We start from the raw sequence: 20,659 nt of genomic DNA on the forward strand, positions 1-20,659 counted from the left end.
AGAATAGCCCTGGTATCGGGCGCCTATTATTGGGGAGCCAGATTCTGCTTGCCCGTCAGTTGCCTGGAACAGTAACCAGTCACATCAGCAGATACGTGCGAACCGCATTCACTGAGCACCACCCGTGTGTCAGGGACTATGCCATCTCAGTGAGGCCCCGTGAGCCTCGCACGGGGGCGTCAGCACTGCTTAGAGACAGTGAACGCGAGACTCGGAGGAGTCAAGTCCCGTTGCTAATAAGTGGTAGAGCTGGGACGCAAATCTCGGGCTTCAGACCAAGGGGTGTACTGTTTACCACCACAATATCCCTCCTTCTCCCATCCCAGGAAAATTGGACCAAGGATGGGGTTCCCTTAGGAGCCAGAGTCAGAGCTGGGCCTGTATCACGAACAAAAGATAAGACACAAACGTTATTAACAGCGGCAGCGTCGTCGGTACACTGCCATGAGGAGGCCCCGGGAGACCCCTCCCGGCAGGTCGCACGGGTGGCAGGAGGCAGGGGCCACGAGCTGGGCTTTGGGGGATGAGGGGGAGAGTAAGGGCTTAGGGCTGCAGAGGGCAGGATGGGAAGTAGCGAGCCATCCTCTTTGGGGTGGCAAATGCCAGGGGGCTACAGGAAGGTGGGGCTGGACCGGCAGGTTGGGCAGGGCCGAGACACTGAGATTTGCCAAGAGGTTTGGGTCTTTTTTTCGGGGGAACCACTAAGAATTTTTGAGCAGAGCTACACTATAGAAAGATCGCTCTGCTGGCAAAGCATAGGTAGGGTGAGTTAATGGACAGGAGGCTGGAGAGAGGGACACAGGTGGGTCGATAAATGGAATAATCCATCCAACAGAGAGGGCCTGAATCGGCGGAATGAATGCAGAGGGCGAGGTTTGAGAGGGCGTGGAGAAGCGCAGCTGGGCGCACGGGCTCCGGTGCCAGAGTCTCTGGGTGCAAACGCCAGCTCCATCTCTCACAGGCCTCAGACTGGTCATTTCAACGCTCTGTGCCTCAGTTGTCTTCTGTGGAAAATGGGCATAACGATAGCAGAGAAGTCACAATGATGGTATATGTAAAAATAGCATAGAAATAGCAACACGTAGAAACAAGTTAATATAAGTAAAATGCTTGGAATAGTGACGGGCTCCTAATATTGCTCAGTAAATGTTAGGTATTATGATTACTAGTAATCCTCAAGGAAGAAGCCAAAAGCGACAGGCATTCTGACCCTGGGTGCCCAGGAGATGGTGGCACTACCAGAGATAGCAGAGGAGTCAGACAGGGCTCTTCTTTGGGAGGAAAAAAAGATGGATTTGTGCTTTGACAGGTTGAGTTTGGGATGCAGGCGCGTTACCTGGCAGTGCTGTCCAGCATCTCATGGGAGGAGTGGCTTTCGGGTATTGCGCTGTAGTTACAGATGGCGGAGCATCTTTTTCGGGACAGTAACTGCTGCCCTGAGCATCGGGAAAGAAGCTGGAGGCCGTCGGGGGTGGGAAGAGGTGGGAGCGGGTGGGAGCAGTCACACCTCCTTGAAGACAGTGGCAGGAAGAGCTAAACCCAATCTGAAGTATCTGCGGACAGCCGAGTAGATAACAGATATCTGAGGGAGAATGGACATTCATGGCACATGTCTGGAAAACATCACAAGGTCGACCAAATTAGACAGGGAGCGGAGTCCCCCACTTCGCTGAGAGGAGAGAGCGGCAGGTAACAGCTCGGTCTGCAGGCGAGCCGGAGACGCAGCCTGACTCCTGGGCAGTGCACGAATCTGAGGCTGTGGGGTGGGGAGGGGACCTCTGCGGAGAGGGTGGGGGAGTGGGCCGATGGCAGAGTGCCGCGTCCTGCCAGGGGCTGCTCTGAGAAGGGACGCCGTGCCGGCCGGGACTCGTTTGAGAAGTCCACTGCAGGCCGCCCACTTCATCCCCCCTCGAAACTTCACAGCACCCATCATCACGGACCCATGCGGGATCCTGAACAGCGACTGCGAGATTCTTCATAAGGAAAACTCCTAATTTACTTGCCTTTACCTAACCCGTCTGAGCACAGCACTCATTTTTTTGTGAACGCTTGTTACCCACGGAGTACAGATATTTTGGGAACTTGTCTGGTCTGGTCTGGTCCGGTCTGTGGAAATCCATACTGTGGGGAAGACGGAACGCCAAGGAATGGAGTCTCTGTGAAGGGGCTTGTTTGGGCAAGGCTGCAGCTTTGTGTTTTGCGATAACGCAGGACTTTGTCATCACCGTAGAGGTGACTAAACAGGAAGAGAGGTTGAGGTGGGAAGAAAACCATTCCCAGGAGAGTCACATGGCAAAGAAGGAAATAAAGGCTAGAAAGAGTGACAGTTTACATGGAGGCCCTTCGGTTTCAGCTCTGTGGTTTGGAAATTTCAGTTATGCTCCAAGACTGAGTTGGTTTGAGGAGACAGGATCGTTAATTAGTGCTACACGCTGAAGGTGACGCTTCGGGTGGGACTCCAGCTACCATCATATGCAGGCTCAAGACCAGGCTCCTTCCATCTCTGCTCCCTAGCACCCTTGCTTTTGATGGATGTATTACAAAAGGGCAACTCATATTAGAATAGGAGGGTAATTTGGATTCTTGGTCTCTACCGCAGATTGACTGCATTTTACAAGTTACTAATATGATACATTTTTTTTTTTATAGCTCCAGTTAATTGGCGATAGAAGATGAAATCAGATGTATAGTTACTAAATTATTTAAATAACTTTAAAAAAACCCAGCTGATCCATATTTCAAGTATTACATCATTCTTGAGGTAATTTGGAAATCTAACCCGAAGCAGCCCTTCATCAGAAATATTGTTTTAGAACATCCATGGAAAAACAAAAAGCATTACTCTGTCTTTGGGCTGTATGAATTTCTATACATTCATTTTGTAAGAATATGTAAATTGTAAATAAATACAAGTATGTATATAAGTGACTAGGTGGTCTGGCTCTTTTTTTTGTTAAGTTAGAAAAATTGTCACATACCTCAGGAAGTGAAGGCTTTTCGCTCCGATCTATCGTCTGCTTCTCTTTAGGAAAAATAATTCATTGCAGGATCAGTAGCGGAGTGAAGAAGATGGACCAAGTTACTTTCACTCACTCATGGGGTCCATGGCTGTTGACAAGAGGCAAGGACTCAAGTGTCTTCTATTTCTCTTGAAAAGACCACGTCCCCACCATCCAAATGCCGTGTAGGGCCCGGATGGAGAAGGGAGCTTTGTCTTATTCCTCACACTGGTAGTAAACAGTAGGGAACTCTTTAAACATGTACAGTTATATACAAATGCAGAACATTCTCTCAAATAAGAAAGTGGGTAGCCCAGGCTGGCCCCCCAGGCAGCCATCATGTAAACCTGAGACCCCACCGCACCCCACCCCACCCCACCTCGCCCCTGGAATTCCTATCCCGTGGGAATCTTCGGTGCAAAAGAGGAAATAATGCTTTTTCCCTTCGAGGCAGGTGTGTGAAAAGGGGCCCAGTGAGTCAGGGCCAGGAGCCCCGAGTCTTCCTGGGAAGACCCCACTTCTTCCTAGTTCCCCCACTGGCAGGTGGCATAGCTTCCTGCCAAGGTGTGTCTGCAACTAACCTTGCTCAGGCCTTCACTCCAGACCCTGTGGGAGCCCGAGGCTCACGGACGTGCTCACCGCATCCCCCTGGTCCGCTCACCGTCTCATCGCTCTTCCTCCACCTGTGGCCCTGTGTCCTTACTCTCGACCGCTCGCCTCGCTTCCCATGTCACCGAACAAAAAGAAGAGCGTTCGGAAGAGACCCCTCAGCACACATTCACCCCCGGCTGCCTCGCACCCGTGTGCCCTGCCTCCCCTCCTGCTCCGTGGGTGAGCGCCCCTTGCTCCTCCCAAAACCAGTCTCTCCACGTGGCTTAGTCCGCTGGGGCTGCCATAACAAAACCACACACCGGGTGGCTTAAAAAAATAGTTCTGGAAGCTGGGAAGTCCAAGGTCAAGGTGCCAGCCAGTTTGGTTCCCGGGCAGGGTTGTTTTCCTGGCTAACGGACAGCGGCCTTCTCGGTCTTGTCGCCTGACAGGGAGACAAGCAGTAGTGTGGCACCCTCTACACCACCTCTAGCAGATTACGTCCCCACCCTTACGATCTCATTTACCCTTTGTCACCTCCTCACAGGCCCCATCTCCAAATGCAGTCCTATTTGGGGGTTAGGGTTTCAACATGAATTTGGGAGGACAAAATACTCTGTGACATTATGGATGGGACCCCAGCTCGCCTCTCCTCCTGAAGGACGTCACCCTTGCTGTCGTGCACCCCTCTCTGCCGCCGTCCGCGTTTACCTTTCTACTACATCATGCAAACACACTGTCCTTTCTCCTGGCCTCAGAAACCTCCAAATACTCTTCATTCCACTTTCTCTGTACAACTCGTCTCATTTCTCTGCCACCTTTTATGGAAAAAGTTCCTCGGAAGAATGATCTATTGCTTTCTGACTCCTCCCATTCTTGCTCCAAGGACCTTCAGTCAGGCTTCCGCCCCCACTACTTGTCAAGGTTACCAGTGACCCCTTGTCACCATAGCCGATGGGCGGTTTAGAGGCCTCGTCTTTCTGGGCCTGTCGGCCGCATTTGGCACCGGGGCGTGCCCCCTATATCTTTCTTGGGTGCTTTGCAGGTGCTAGGTTCCATGGGACACGTGAAACCGAGGAGGCTCGTGGTGTGACAGGACCGAGACCCGAGAGCACTTGTCCGTGGTGAGTATACTGAGTCCTAACGAGAAAAAACTGCGAAAAACTGAGGAATTCCAGCCCTATTGCCAGCAATTCCACTCCTTGGAATTCACCCAAGAGATGTAAAAAACACATGTCCACACATAAGCTGACACAAGTGTTCATTGTACTCTGCGGAGAGGGACATTAGAAACTAGACAGGGCGTGAGGGGTGCGCAAAAGGCGGGCGGAACGAAGCGTCGAGAACAGACTTAGTCGCAGGGCCAGGATCTTGGCTCTGCGTCAAATGTCGGGCGAAGGAATGTAGGTCCGTATGCTTAAGGTCAGCGAAGATGTTTTATGAGATATGTATTTAAATTTTCTCACATCTACTCACGCACGTACTTTTACAATACTGCACAAGTGTGATTATGTTATATGTATTGTTTTAATTCCAGTGCAGTCTTTTCTCTCGGAATTGGGTCCTCCCTCACTCTCTCCCACCCCCGCAAACCACGATGACAGCCCGGGCTGGGTCCCGCCACGTCGTCCTCCTTGCTCATGCGCGTTGGCGCGCGTACGCGGGTGAGGGGCGGGGTGGCGAAGGGCGGCGGGCCTTCTTACAGACGGGGTAATTTTACATCCAGTTTCAGGCACTTTGCTTGTCCTCACCGATTGTTCACTGTAACCCCCATGAGTCACCTGCTATAGCTCCAATTTATTTATCCACTTTCTTTTTGGACTTCGGAAATCTGTGCCTTCGTTGGCCGGGCAGGCTACTTCAGGGTGGGGGGGTGTTCAAGCGGGGGGCGTGGGTGGCCCTGACTCCAGGCCGGCCGCTCTCCACCTGCGCGCAGGTGATGGAGAACTCGCCCAGGTAGCGACCAGCCAACTCAGGCGTGACTGCCACCTGTCTGGAGGTCCCACCGTAGTGGTCGCCCTCATGCTCCCCACGACCTTGGGCGGGACCTTGGCGTCACGCAGACGTGTCCTCACTCCTGGGCCTTCCCTCTCGTCGGGCGACGCCTCCTTCCCGGCCTTGCGCAGGCGCCGGGCAGCGGGGGTGGGGTGAGGGGGGGGCTGTCCAGCTGCCGCCCCTCCCTCGTCCACGTCGCTACCTGGGGCAAGGACACCGAGGAGGAGGAGGACGGGCGTCGCAGGAGAGGTGGCGCAGCTGGAACCGTGGGCAAGCCACGGTGCCCCCGAGGCCTCACGAACCTGGGAGGGGAGCCGACCTGGGAGGCGTCCAGCAAGTGGCCGAGGGCCACGCCGCGGTAGGTGAGCCCAGGTGAGCGCGCGGAAGGTGCGCGCTGCTGTCCCTCGCCCGCCATCTTGCCAGCTCTAAGGGACCCAAATTATTCGTTTTCATGGCTTTCCAACTCCTTGGCAGTCATAACTTATTCGTCCACTCTCCTTTTGGAGGACATTTGCTTTGTTTCTAGCTTTCGTTTGTTTCCCGCTCGAAAGGAGAATGCATGACCCGCCCTGCGCTTACATCTGTGCGTTCTGGTGTTTGCGTATCTGTAGGGGAGGTTTCCAGGAGTGGAACCGCTAGGTCAAAAGGTACAAGTGTTTTAATTTTCGTTTCAGTGGATGTCGCCAGACTGTTTTCTAAAAGGCTGTGTGGTCTGAGAGCCATGGTTAACCTTCCCTGCAGTCCCACCAGCAAGAGGTGTGATCAGGCTTTTAAAATTGGGGTTATTCTGATAGAAGCAAGGAAGTGTCTCCTTGCTCTTTGAATTTACGTTTCCCCCATTACTAGAATCTGAAATCTTGTCACATGTTTTTTGGTCACCAGGGCTGGATCGTCTGTGAATTGCCTATTTGTGTCCTTTGCAAATTTTTTTTTTTTTTTTAATAATTCATTGCCTTGGTTAATTTTGCGGCTAGCCCAGCAGCTGCCATTCCTTGTCCCATTGGATAAGACTGAAAAATATTATAAATATTGTCATGTCGTTGTCATAAACCATGTGAAACGCACAGAGGGAATGAAAGCCGAAAAAGGCTGTGGGAGTGGAATGGAAGAAGAGCTTCGGAAACCGGAAGCAGCGGGAAGGGCAGAATAGGACACTAGGGTTCTCGAAAGGATAGAAATGACATAGCCCTGCCGTGCTCCAATTAGTACGTGGTGAAAAAAACACAGTAAAGAAAAGTCAGATGCTCAGGAGGGGTGCGCGCGTGCGCGCACACGCACACGCACGCACACGCGCACACACACATGCACACACGCGCACGTGCACGCACACATGCGCGCACGCACGCACGCACACACACACGCGTGCACACACACGCACACGCGCGCACGCACACACACACGCACGCACACACGCACACACACGCACATAGTCATTAACATTTATACTGCACCCGTCACGGTGCTAAGTGCATTGCCTGCTGCATCTCACGCTTCATTAGGAGGTAGGTAGTACTGTTATTCCCATGATATGACTCCCATGGTGCAGATGGAAAAAAACAGAAGCTCGTGGAAGTGGAACGTGTTTAAGACTCTGCATGGCTAAGAAGTGGTAGAACCAGGATTTGGGCCCAGGTCGGCTTGGCCTACAGCCCTTAGCTGGTAGATAACTGGGCCTGAGAACAATCCAGGAGCAAATGGTGTAGACAAAGCTAGAATCAGGGCCTGGACTGGGGCGCCCAGCCGGGCTTGGGAAGGGATGACAGCGCAGGCCGGGAGTCAGAAAGGCTAAAGCGTGGGCCGAGGATTTCCTGAGGCATCGGTGTAGTCAGAGGGGTTTTGGGTGGGACCTTTCAGCCCCCGCCAAGACTGTTCCGGGCCCCGCGCTGCGGCCAGCAGGGCTGAAGAACACTGCCCCGGATGTGAGCTCTCAGAGGAAGAAGTGACTCATCACACTCTCGGCTGGTAATTGCATTACACATCACAGTGAAATGAATGCCACAGTTGAAGAAAGGGCACATTTAAGGAACTGTTGGTTCACTCCTTGGGGGGAGAGAGTTGCACAGTCTTGTTATTGCTGAATTCACAGGGGCTCTGACTCCAGGCCCTCACCTCGGCCTGTGGGTGACAAGACCCCGTTAGGGCAAAAGACTAAGCGGGCCTGGAAGAGCCCCACTGGTGAGCCCAAAGGATTCTGTGTCAGTGTCGGCAGGCGGAAAGAGCTGCCCGTGCCGGTCCCCTGTGACCTCTAGTGGGAAGTCACAGAAGTTACAGAAGCTCCCTGAGCCTGCTCACAACTGCAGAGTAGGAGTAATAATAACTCAGGGGGCGAATGAGGTCGTGGCAGATCATGGAGGCGTTACATACATGGCAATGTTTGCGGAGATAGAGTGGCAGTTGCAAAAGCCTCAACTACCCCAGGGGAGCAGCCGAGAGAGGCCCTTGCCCCAGGGGCATCGAGGCTGTTCCATTCCAGCCAAGATGCAGAGTGAGAGAGCCTCTGGCTCTAGCCCTCCCTGCCCAGTCTGGGAATGCGGGGTGGGGTGGGGGTGAGGGGGTGCGTTAAGTGCGAATATGTAAAACACTGGCACTTATCAGAATGAGCCCCAAGCTCGCGCCTCTGCCAGCGGACACCCTCGTCAGAGCGGCCGCCCCCGAGGCGGCCCTGGGCGTCTGTGCGAAGATGCGCAGACGGATTCAGATCTCGGGTCTCCTGTTTCTTCAGCTGCACGGGGGAGCAGCAGTACCCGGCTCCACATGGCCGCTGTGAGGGTTATGATGTCACTTCTTCCTCTGAATGAAAGAGGAGGGCGTAACACACTTGGTGCTGGAGAAACACTCGATGCGTTTGAATTCAGGGTTTAGTGCCATTCTCCACTCTGGTGGTTCCCCACCCCCGTGGGGGGACTGGAGGGGGGAGTGGGAGAACAATAGATGACTTACAGGAATTCCGCCAGATTCTGTGCTCTGCGTCCTCTCCATGGAAACTCATCTGACCCCGCCAGCCCCCCTGGGGAGTGCGCATTATTATCCTTCTTTTACAAACTAGGCACGTGGTGTCAGGATAAGTTGTCTCCCCAAGGTCTTACCATAGAACTTGGGCCTGACAGCTAATCCGTCCCTTTATGTTATACAACACCCACAATCTATTCAAGTCTACGACTGTTTTTCTCCTTGACAATAGGAGAAAACCTCAAGGTACAAAAGATGCAGGTGAGATAGGTTTCAGACACAGACTCTGGTCACCTGTTACATCATCTCTTGGATGGCTGTCGATCACCTCTGTTCTTCCTCTTGTACTCTGCCTGCACCCCCAGGCCTCAGTTGGAAAGGCCTGGACCCAGTACAATAAGGAACCTTCACGGCCACCCAGTGCCTCAGCTCCCAGCTCCGTGCCCTTTCCTGAGTCCCCGCCACCCTGGGAAGTGCTCGCCTCACCTGCTCTGGACCCCTTTCTCTGGATCAGGTGTTGGAGACACCACATTAAGGACAGGGGTGCATCACTGCATTTCCCATTGAACTGGACAGCTGGTCCACTGGCCCAACACTTTCTTCCAGGTCCGGAACAGCTGACTGCTAAGCAATGCATGTCTCCGTAGAAAGTAGAGATAGAAAAAAATCCTTTTCTAGAGAGACTTGGAGGGAAGGAGGGCACAGCCTGGAGAAACAGGACAGTGCCTTATACTCCGGGCTCATGGTCGTGGTCCTTCTCCAGTCAGGCCCAAGTGCCCTCCCGTGGGGCTGGCGGACCGCAAACTCTGCACCTCCCAGCCCCAGGCAGCCTCCTCCCATGGGGTGTGGGCCCTCCGGCCGTGTGACCCTGTGCCAGGAGTGTTCTTGTTCCTTCTCATGTTGATGTCTCAGATTCTGTACTTAGATCGGGTCTTCGGCCGAGCTGCATTATGGAGAAAGAATTGCTCAGGAATCTGACACAACCAGTTTAAAAACCAATTCTCCCACTTATTGCTGTGTTACTCCTGGAGGCACCTTTTCTCCCATCTGTAAACAGGGAGAGGACTATGTCTCTGGCGGGTCTCATGTCGGAATCCACCAAATGGTGTCCCTCAGAGGGTTTCACACATGGCGAGGGCACAGAAGACGGCTGCTTTTCTTCTCCCAGCCGGTCATTTATGCCACGTCTTACGCTTCCGTGAAGTCCAGCCATAGTGTCCAGAGCCACCTGGGCATGACCCAGAGGACTGGCCTGGTACCGCCCGCACCCTGTGCCCCAGCGTGAGTCAGTGACCCTGCTGTGCCACCTCCGCCTGGAGCCACTCTGGGCACGCCTCCAAGGCCGGAGTAATGTCCAGGGCACAGCTCCTCATCGCACCCGGAGCGGCCTGCAGCAGCCCCGGAGGAAGGAACGGCAGAGTAGAAAAGAAATGCGTCTTGCAGACCTGGGTCCACCTCTCTGCTGTGTCACTAACTCGCGCTGTGTCCTTGGGCAAGTTGCGTAGGTTCTCTCTGTTTCAACCGCAGAAGGTATTAGAAATTTCTCCCCTCACTCCCTCCCCACCACCACCCAGCTAACCCTTCGCTTCGACAGTTGTGAATTAGGCATCGTGGCATCGTGGCAACAAACGTGGCTAGGAACGGGTAACGTCCCTCCAGGATGGCCTCGTTGAACCCACGGCCTGGTGGGACACGGCCACATTAAATCGAATAAATAAACGCAGAATTCCACCCCCGTGGAGGGCCCCGCGGGAGAGGCTCACGGTGCCGGCCCAGTCTATGGTGGCCTTTGGTCTGCTTGGGGAGGTCAGGCCATGGTGTCCGATGAAGCTGGGACTGAACGGAGCTCTGAAGGACAAGGAGGCAGTCACTGGGCAAAAGGCGGGGAGGAAGTTCCCAGGCAGAGGATGGGGTCCGGGTAAAGATGCAGAGGTAGAGGGGCAGGGGGCCTGGAGGAACTGGAGGAGGGCAGCGGCCATGCTGGGTGGAGGGTGGGTGAGGCGCCTTGAGGACACAGAACATGCAGGGCCTTTAAGGCCTTGCCATTTTGTCTTCAGTCTCCTGAGAGCCGTGGGAAGCCCTGGAATGGTTTTGAGAAGAGGGAACAAACAGTAAGCACTTGTTTAAAGAATGAACGAGTCCATTAGCACCTTCTCTCCCAATTTGTTTATCACATCGTCAGTCATTTAGCAAGAGCTTGAAAATTTGGGACACAGCCAAGAGTGTTTTGATGGAGGACACCTTTATAGACATAGGACATAGGAAAATCTGGAAGGTGAGGTGGTGTCTCAGAGTTCGGGACTAGACACTGTCACAGCAGGGACCCTGCACCCCTGTGGGGAGCTCAGGCCACGGGGCACATGGCATCAGAAGGGGGTCAAGACAAGTGTCCTGAGGAAGAAAGGGAGAATGTACCAGTGTCTGTACACTAAAGATACTTGGCCTACTTCATAATTGGAATCGGGGCTCCCATTCTCGGATCCACTACATGTAGAAAGAGAAAAATCTGGGGATTGTTTGGGGACTTTGCTGAGCCAGTCACTCCCTCTGAATCAGCAGAAGGAGCCCACACATCATCTGACAGAGTAAAATGCGCACGTCCACAACTGAAATTCCGTTTGAGTCTATAATTCGTAGGGATATTTCACGTCCATGTAACCTGACTTAACAACATCCCATGGAATGAAACCGGGTCTGACTGTCGGCCTGACCACAGTAGCTAATTGCACGGCATAGGTTTTTGCTGTGTGATCACGGGCAAGTTGCTCGGGGATGATGAACCCCGGTTTCCTGCATCTGTGAGTTGGGAGTAATGATACCTATTTCACTGTGTTAAATGAGAAAATATGTGTGCTGTGCTTAGCATACGGTCTCCTCCTGTGACAGCAGTTATTATTATGGCGCTGGTTCCGTATGTGTGATGTAACTGCAAAGCTTCTATAGGGACGAGGAAGGCAGTGTAATCAATAGCAGGGCAGGCAATAGGAGACAAGAGGGAGTGGTGGGGACTGTGGCAAACTGGAAAATCCTGGCCTGGCCAAAGCGGGCAGCAGCTCCTCAGCTTCAGCCACTGGGCACTGGGTTAGAACTCAGAACAAGTGTTGCCTGACTTTTCCAGAAAGGCTGGCAATCCTAATTTGTAACGTTGGTATTCGAGTCAGATTAAAAAACCACGAACAGTAACGACGCAAACTAACAACATTATGGACACACAGAACAGGTCCTGGAGCACAGCCGGACTGAAGGGAGCTAACCCCGATCTTTGCGAAGGCCGGCTGGTCTCGGGAGTCAGACCTGCCCCACGGATGAGGCTCCAGAAGCATGAGAAAGGCTGTGAGGGCGGGCCCAGAGGAGGCACCCCTAACACATTTTTTGAAATGGCAGCATCGCCCAGCCTCCATCAGCAAGGATTCTGAGGAGGACGGCACTCGTTTGGCTCCCTGTACTGGGACCGTTGCTCAAAGACACCACCAGCCCGTGTACTCCCAGCTCTGGAATTGAGCTCCTGGGAGCCTGAGGGTGGTTCTAGAGCGGCTCTGAGGGGCGGCAATACTACCAATGTCCACTTGGGGTCACTCTTATACAAATTATGGCATTGCTCCCCAGTTCTGCAGGAGGTGGCAGGTCTGGGACCCCGCGGGATGCAAGGCCAGTCCAGCGCGAGGAAGGATGGCAGCAGCTCAGGCACTCTTCACAGTGATGCCACTTCCCTTCAGTGTTGACAGAAGGCAAACCTGGACGTTAAGGGACAGCTCTCCTGCCAGCCAGCCAGTCCGTAGTCTTTTCTGGGGACAGAAAGTCCTTGGAGATAATCTCTACACACTAGGACTGTGAGAGCCTGCTTGCTCTCCACGCCCAGTGTCTCTCTCAGGCTCTGGCACCAAGGGACCTGCTGCGTCTTTCTCTGATGGGCCGACCGAGAATAGTTCAGGTTTCAAGGATGCCCTTTATCTGGTCAAACATCCCTAGCTTAGGGGTCCAAGATCCGGCTTGGGGTTCTGCTTCTGCCACTTATTAGCTGTGTGACCTTAGGCAAGCCTTAACCTCTCTGATCTCAGTTTCTTCACCTGCAAAATGGGACAAATACTAATCTCAAAGATTGTTTCAAGTATTAGGTAGGAGCGTGTGTGTCCCACAGGAATGCCGGTGAGTCATTCGTCGTGGTACTTCAGAGCGGGGCTTGGCACATGTTTCCCGTGCAGGGCCAGACAGTCAATGCTGCAGGCTCTGCTGGCCTCATCGTTTCTGTTGCAAGTGCCCAGTCCTGCTGGTGAGACGCGGAAGCCACCGTGGACGGCACATAAACTGGCACGGCTGGGTTCCAGCGGAACTGCACGTCACAGATGTGGGTGCGGGCTGGATTGGCCCGTGGGCTGCACGTTGCCCACCGATATGGCCTGTTTTGCAAGGCCTATGAGCCAAGCATGGTTTTGACATTTCAAAAGGGTTGTAAGAAACAAAGAGTAGGTGACAGAGTCCGGGCCATGTGTGGCTCACGAGGACTGAGGTTTTCGCCGTCCGGCCCTTACAGGAGCTGGCTGACCCCTGCTTCCGGCGTCTCGGGGTCTTAGCCCGGGGACTGCAGCTCCGTCCCTGAGTGTGGTGGGACCTGACTGATACAACAGGAGCCGGGAGCTGTGGCCTCCCGCTCGCTCTGAGATAATAGAGGAGCCATCGCAGGCTGCTTTGCAAAACGTGTCCCTTAGGCTCCCGCCAGCCAGATCCAGGCGCCTGACAGGCCCCAGGTGCAGATGGCTCCGTCACGGCACGTTAAGAAGGAAGAAGGGGCAGGCTTTAGAGTGGGAAGGGGAAGCTGCAGCGGGGGCAGGAGAGGCCGATGACCCCTGGGGCCCACCTGGCTTCAGGTCCTAAGACCCGAGTCACTCTCGCTGGGAGCTCTGGGGCTGGAGGAGGAAGGGGAAGTGGGGCCCCCCAGCTCTCTTTCAGATGTCTGTTTTAGTTGGGCCTTATGAAAGAGGATCAGAAAAGATTTTACCAGAACACGAACGACCAACCAAGTAAAAAAGGGTTTCATTTCCTGAACTGTTGCTTTAATCACTGTGAGTGCTAAGTCATGGGAAAGCCCAGGACTTCTCCCACTCGGGGACTCACGGGCTTCTGACACAGCGACCAGCCAAGGGGCTGTGCAGGCCGGGGAGCTGCCCCCAAGCTCAGATGCTGCTTGCTTTGTTCTAGAGTCACAAATGAGCAGAGGCAGCAGGTACCATGCCCAGAGAAACAGTCCCCAAAGAGAGAGGAAGCTGCTTGAAGCGGGCAGGTGGCGCCAGTGAGATCGTGGCCTTCTGTGGAGGGGGCCTGAGGCCTCGCCCGTGGAAGGGTCCGTGTTTGCACGCGTGCTGGGAGCCCGCCTGGTGTTTTCGGGGATGTGAAGGCGGCCACCGTGGCTGGAGCAGATGATTGGGGTGTGGGGAGGGGGGAGGGGGGCGGGAGGGGAGGAATGTGGAAGGAGATGAGCCGGGGGCAGCGGGCGAGGACATGTAGGAACCTGCAGGCCTTGGGGAGGACCTCAGACTGCTGAAGAGGGAGGCAGAGAGTCAGGGTGAGCTCTTGAACAGAAGAGTGACCTGACCGGCCTTATGTTTTGAAATCGTCATTCTGGACACTGGATGGAAATAGACAGGGGTGGGGCTGGGGGCTGGCAGGTTGGAGGCTAGAAAACCAGTTAGGTTATCGTAGTCATCGTGTAGGGCAGGGAAAGTTTTCCTTGACCTCTTAGGGACCTTGGCTGGGTCTGAAGATTAAACCAACAAAAACAGATCAATAGGGAATTCCCTCCCCCCATACACACACACAAATTTTATTAAATTTTTACATGCATGAGGTACATGGGAGCCTTCACAAGAGAATGAAGACTGGATGAAGTGACCGGAGCTGGCAGCTTCTGTACCTTTTGGACAAAGAAACAGTAAATTTGAGAAGAGTTGACAAGACAAAGGGTTTGAGCTGGGGGTAGCGAGTACTGGTGAGGTGACGGGTTTGTTTATACAGCCTTCTCTGCCCTGAAGTTCCCGTCTCTAGGGGTAAGGACGCCTGCCTTCCTCCTGGTCCAGGGAGGCCACCTCTCTCACGGGAGAGTCATCTCCTGCTTTCAGGACGACAAGGGAGGGTCCGCATGTCTTTCTTATTTTGATTGTTTCTTAAGTGCCTTTAATTAGGAATGACTAGTGTGCCAGGGCAACCTCTTTGGGAATGAAACGTTCTGCCTCCCTGCAGTGGTAACATCAAGCTGGAAAAGTGGAGGGAGCTCCCTAGTCGGAGGGGTGTGGGGGGAGGGGACCCGGAGCCCCCCCCATGGGCTTCTGCTCCTTCTCGGTGGTCTCGGGGGTTCTGCTGTGGAACCCCAGGGCACTTAACGTGAAAATCTCTGGATTGGGGTCTGTAAGGGCCTCTCCAGCTGTGAGCGCCCCTGCTCTCCCGCTCAGGAGCAGCACTGTCTGCATCATCCAGGCCTCTGAAAATGTCAGCCTGGAAACTGGACGGGGTTTGGGGACCAAGAAGGGGGAAGATTTAGAAAATAAATTCAACTCCCACATGGAGCACATGGCCAGCCCTATGGACGGATTGTAAAGATGAGTAAAACAAAGTATTTGCCCCGAGACCCTCGCCGGCTGGGATGGGAGTTAGGAAGTCACAACCACCACCTTGCCTTTCTCCCTCGTGGCCTGGGCCACTGGTCCCCTCACCGGCCTGGTCAGGAGGTCACTGGGGAACTTTGGATGATGTAGACCCCCCAGACGGCTCCTTCAGAGATTCTAATTCAGTTGGTCCTCGTGAGACCTGAGAATCTATATGCTAAAAAGCTTCTGGGGTGAACTGGTGAGCTGCTGGGTTGGGGAACCCCCTCTCCCAGCCCACTCAGCCACCCAGGCTTTGCATGGGCGAACCCCTTATTGTCTTGAGCACATCTCCACCGGGCTGAGCTATATTGATCTGGGAAACCACCTAGTGGCCCGAAGCATCCCCAGAATACAACCAACAGTGACGAAAGTCCTCTCTAGAGCAAATGTCACTGAGGGAGACCCCGTACGGGGGGGGGGGTGTGGGGGGACGAGGATGAGGTAGGGCACACCGAACAGGGGGAACCCTAAACTTCATTCCAGAACATGAAGAAGAGCAGACGCGTCGAAACAGAGCGGAGTCAGGGTCAGGGGAGGGGAGAATGATCCGATCGTGAAAGGACGGAAACTCTCAGTTACCGGGAAGGGAAAATATCAACAAGACCAGACCAAAAGCCATCCGCGAGAAAGATTCCTCCGCGAAGGGCGGCATTCCTGGGAGGTGGGAGCTTTGCCCTCCAGCGGCCGCTCACCTGGCACGGAGCCCCGCTGACCTTCCTGGTGGTTCAGGCAGCATCGGCCAGTTTCGCATCAGCCCTTCGGTCTCTACTGCGGCGCAGCCAGACCGGACCCGGGAGCTCGGCCCCGGCCTCTCCTGCCCCGGCCTCTCCTGCCCCGCTGCAGCTTCCCCTTCCCACTCTAAAGCCTGCCCCTTCTTCCTTCTTAACGTGCCGTGACGGAGCCATCTGCACCTGGGGCCTGTCAGGCGCCTGGATCTGGCTGGCGGGAGCCTAAGGGACACGTTTTGCAAAGCAGCCTGCGATGGCTCCTCTATTATTTCAGAGCCAGCGGGAGGCCACAGCTCCCGGCCACTCAGACCTCGGGCTATTTCTGTGCCTCTGGTATTTGAGCTCTGTTTTCCTTGTCTCCTGGGGAGAACTTATTGAAAATGTTTCTTTAGAAAAGACAGAGCAGTTTCGCACAGATGCTGAAGGGACGTTTGGAAGCTGCCTGCCAGCCGGCCTTGGGTTCCCCGTTGTGGCTGGTGAGGGGTGTGAACTGTTGGGCTGTGGGCCAGCCTGTGGCTCTGTCTCCAAAATGGCCACCTCAGAAGTACCCGCCTCGGGTCCGGCCACGCAGCCGGCCGGAGTTCTGACCTCTGCTCCGAGCAGCGAGTCCGTCTTGAGGGGGCCCTGACCCTTTCCTTGGGTAATTGGTGGGTGGATGTGAGCCGTGAGGGCTGAGGGTGATCTTTTGTCCTGCCACTGGGGCAGAGCTAAGAAGAATCTTAGGGTTCAGTATCCCAAACCTCCCTTCCTGGGGAACAGAGCTTGCCCCACCGCTGCAGCCACAGAGTCCAGTTGGAAGCAGAAGGGGCAAACCTCCAGGAGGGGGCGTCTCCTGGCTTCCCCACACCTACCCTGGGCAGGGAGAAAAGCGGAAAATCAAGGTTTTCTTCCCAACAGGGCACTAGGGCGGCAAGGCTGGGGCAGCGGGGGGTGGCGGCGTCTTCGAGTCCTTCCCAGGAAGGGCCAGTCTCCCAGCCACCGCGGACCTAGGCCAGCTCTCCCATGGCCCTGGAGCCCCTGTGTTTGGTGTTGGGGGGGAGTGGGGGGCTTTTGCCTAGTGAGGATACCCTGCCAGCACCTCCCCAGGCCTCGGGGGCCGCTTTCACTGAGGTAGCCCTGAGGGATACCCCACACTACCTCCACCCTCACACCAGAGCTGCCTCTCGCGAGTGGACACAGCCCTGGGCCGAGTGGCTCGGCCCGTGGTCTCCTCTCAGCCGCTCCGGCCTGCACGCTAATGGAATTTCTTCAGACATCTCTGGGATGTGGGGCTCATCTCCAAGGTCGATTCTTGCCTGGAGTGGGATAGATGCCTCTGTCAGTTTACCCCCGCCTCAGGGGGCTGGAGGACAGGCTCTAGGAGGAGGAGGCTGGGCCACCCAAACCCAAGCTGCCACCTCTGTGTGACCCCGTGCAGCCCTGTATGCCTGCATCCACCCGGCATGGGCGGGGGACGCCCTCCCCGGCTCCGGATGTGGGGGTGGTGCGTGCCCCTTTGACGATGGGCAGGGCCCCGAGTTCAGACCGCGTGTTTGTAAGCTGAACCTAAGCAGCACTTCAGAAGAGCTCTGGGTTTTCCAAGCCACAAGGAGCTGCCGTCGCCCACGTGGCAGTGCAGAAGAAGGTCTCTGGTCAGGTGAAATCAGAGAGTCACAGGCCCTGGAGGCCAGTGGGTCCCTGGGTTTGTCCCAGTCACCAGAAAATAAGACTAGAGAAAAACTTGGAACATAAAAATAAATGCCCACAAAAGTCAAACACTTCTAAATAGCCAGGCACTGCTTTTTCATTGCTATCACCTGAAGGTATTTTAGGCTCCTGAAGCTTTAGAGGTTTTTCTTTTCACTAGGTTGTCACATGTTCCAAATGGCAGGCAGAGCTGTCCACTTTGCCTCTTGCTCCAGGCTTATGGGCCCCCAGAAAGTAAGACTGAGTAGGTTTAATGGGACAGACTGGGACCTGAGTCCGTCGTCTCTCTAGCATTTATCAAGGGCCTGTGGTCAGAGGGCCTGGCCTGGGCTCTGTGGGAGGACACAGCCAACTGACCCGAGCGTGATGAGAAGCAAAGCAAGTGATTCCACTCAAATAAACGAAGGACAACCGCACTAGGATCGGGTGGGTTTGGACTGCAGACGGGGATCGGCAGGTGCGGTTAACCAGGTGCGAGGCAAGCTCTCAGCTGGATCCGGGATCCGAGGGGAGAAGGTAGGGGAAGGTTTCCGTGTTTGGGTGGGGTGTGGATGAGTGAGGTCACACACACAGGCCCGGGAAGGAAGAGGAGCAGAGGGACCCCCTTGGCCTGGAGAAATCGGGTCCCTAGCCTGAAAGGTCCCACGCAGGACCCTGCAGCGTCGTCCCTGCCCCACTGCGTGTGGCTCTCTCGAGAGCAGGCCCGCTGCCTGGGGCGGCACCGCCATTTCTATAGCAGAACCGAGGATTCTGTCACGGAGACGGGATTCTGACTCCAGGTGGGTTAGGGACAGAAGGAACATGTGAAACCACTCCGTGGCAGAGATCTAGTTTTCCAGTAAGTGCCCCGGCTAACGGAGAGAGAAATGTCCAAACTGGAAGATAACGGGCACAAAGATACACACGTGCTGCTTTTCCGTGAGGCGTCAGCTTTTTGCCAGAAACAGTGTCATAGGTTCAATAAGAACAAGGCCGGCGAGGACAGCCGGACGGCCCCTGGGCGGCGGCGGTGGGGCCGGGGCCGGGGCCGGCAGCGAGAGGGGGGGCCTTGCCCGTGTCGCCTCCGTCCTGCCCACACAGCTGGGTCCTGGAAGCCTGTGCAGTGGTGCTCGTGGTCCAGCAGGGCCTCGGACGCCCGCTCGCCGGCGTGCATAGGCGCTCCCTCGGGGAGGACACGTCGCCCGAGCTGGGGCCGGTGGCCCCGTCCAGATCTCGCCACTTGGGAACAGCTGGGAGAAAAGGAAGTCTGAATTACAAGGTGTCTTAGGAGCAAAGCATGTTATTCTGAAGGCCTGACCGAGGTGGCACCTCTGTCAGAACCCGAGAGCCTGGTCTAGGCTCTCCGATTAGACACACTGTGACAAGTCACTTCACTGTTTTGGAAGTGGTCGAGCGGCTGAGGTATTTGGGCTTCAGCACCCCAGAGGCAGTGCCTGCGCTCGCCGGTGCCCCCGAGTCCCGTCAGAGCCCACTCCACATGACTAAATGTGAGCTCGCTGTGACGCACAGTGTTTTCACAGGGCAGGACCAAGACCGTTTACTCACTTGCCGTGCGTTTCTGCTTTCGGCTGATGTCGACCACCTACAAGGTGCCGTGCTGGAGCCAGGCATCAGGAATCAAGGTAAGACACGGTGGCACCTTTGGGGCCCTCACAGGCGTGAGGGGGGACGGGCAGGCTCTCGCTCAGACTCATAGGCACAGGCTGGCATCGGGGTATGGGCAGAGCGCCTTGGCGCCTGGGGAAGAGCGACTCTGGATGTGGCTGCAACGTGCTCTTGACACCCAGGCACGAGCAGGAGAGGAAAGCAGGCTGCCTGGAGGCGGGTGCTGACGAGGCCCCCAGTGACCCAGCGACCTGGGGCGGGGCCGGGGGAAGGTGGGACCCAGCCTGACCGTGTGCTGAGTTCACTGTCTGCTCAAAGAGCTGGAGATAAAATGACCCTTCATAGAGAAAGGGCTATAAGGGAGAAGAGAACAGGCAGAATCCCAGGACAGAGGGCTGAGACCTGGGGTTTGTGCAGCCCGTGTCTCTGGAGGAGGTTCAGGTGGTGCTGGCCCGCGGGGTTAGGCCATTGTCAAGCAGTCTCTGGGGCAGAGCCAGGAGTGAGCATCAGATGTGGGAAAAGACTAAGGGATCAGGTAAGGTGGCTGAAAAGCCTGGACGGCTCAGCCTGGCCCCGGACACAGCGGGCAGGGTGCACCACCCCACCCCCAGGACCGGCCGGTGGCTGCAGGCCTGGCTGTAGGGCAGGGCAACGGCAGTCTCCTCTGAAACCCCCAGAAAGGTGGGGAGAGGATTATAGGCTGTGGGCACAGGTGAGTGTTGGCCAGGGAGTCGGAGATAGCGGTCACCTGTCTTTGAGTTCCCCGTGCTTCTCAACTTAAAAGGATCACGGACTCCCGTAGTGTCTCTTAGAAATTAACCGTTCGGTGTGTGTTTACCAGTAGCGCCTGGGTGTTGCTCGTTAGCGTCAGGGCTCGACAGAGGCGGGGGGCGGGGGCCGTCGGTGCCCTCGAGGGGTTCCGCTGGGGGTGTCCGTGCGCACGTGCAGGTCTGTGGGGCTGAACCGTACTCTGGGCCCGGTTAGCGGGCAGCACGAGGGGCGAGGATGAGAGCCGGGGCGAGAGCGTGCCCTCTGCGAGCTGCTTGCTCAGGAAAGCTTCCTGGGGAAAGTGGAATTTGCCAGGGGCTTGAAGGGTAAACAGATGGAGAGAACGAGGTCAGGACAAAGGTGTGTTTGGGAGACCGGGAAAGCTTCCGGAAGCGTCCGGTCCGCAGCCGCAGTCCGTGTCTCAGAGGGAGGCCGGGCACCGGCATGGGGGGAGCTGGGCCTCTCAGACGGTGGAAACACAGTTCAGCGTCAGCATGGACCCAGGTCACATCTGCCATTCAGTAGCTGGCTGGGCCTGGCCGAATCCCTAACTTCTGTGTGCCCAAAGTTCCTCACCTGCAAAGTGGGAGTGGCGACAATGTTCATCTCGGGGTTCTGGGGGGAACGTGACAATGATGGGTCAAGCACCAGGCACTTAGCGGGCCCCCAGGAGCACTGGTCTCTCCTTTTCCTGGCCCAATAG

The sequence above is a fragment of the Pteropus vampyrus genome, unplaced genomic scaffold, assembly GCF_000151845.1.
Source record: "Pteropus vampyrus isolate Shadow unplaced genomic scaffold, Pvam_2.0 Scaffold6, whole genome shotgun sequence".
Classification (NCBI taxonomy): domain Eukaryota; kingdom Metazoa; phylum Chordata; class Mammalia; order Chiroptera; family Pteropodidae; genus Pteropus; species Pteropus vampyrus.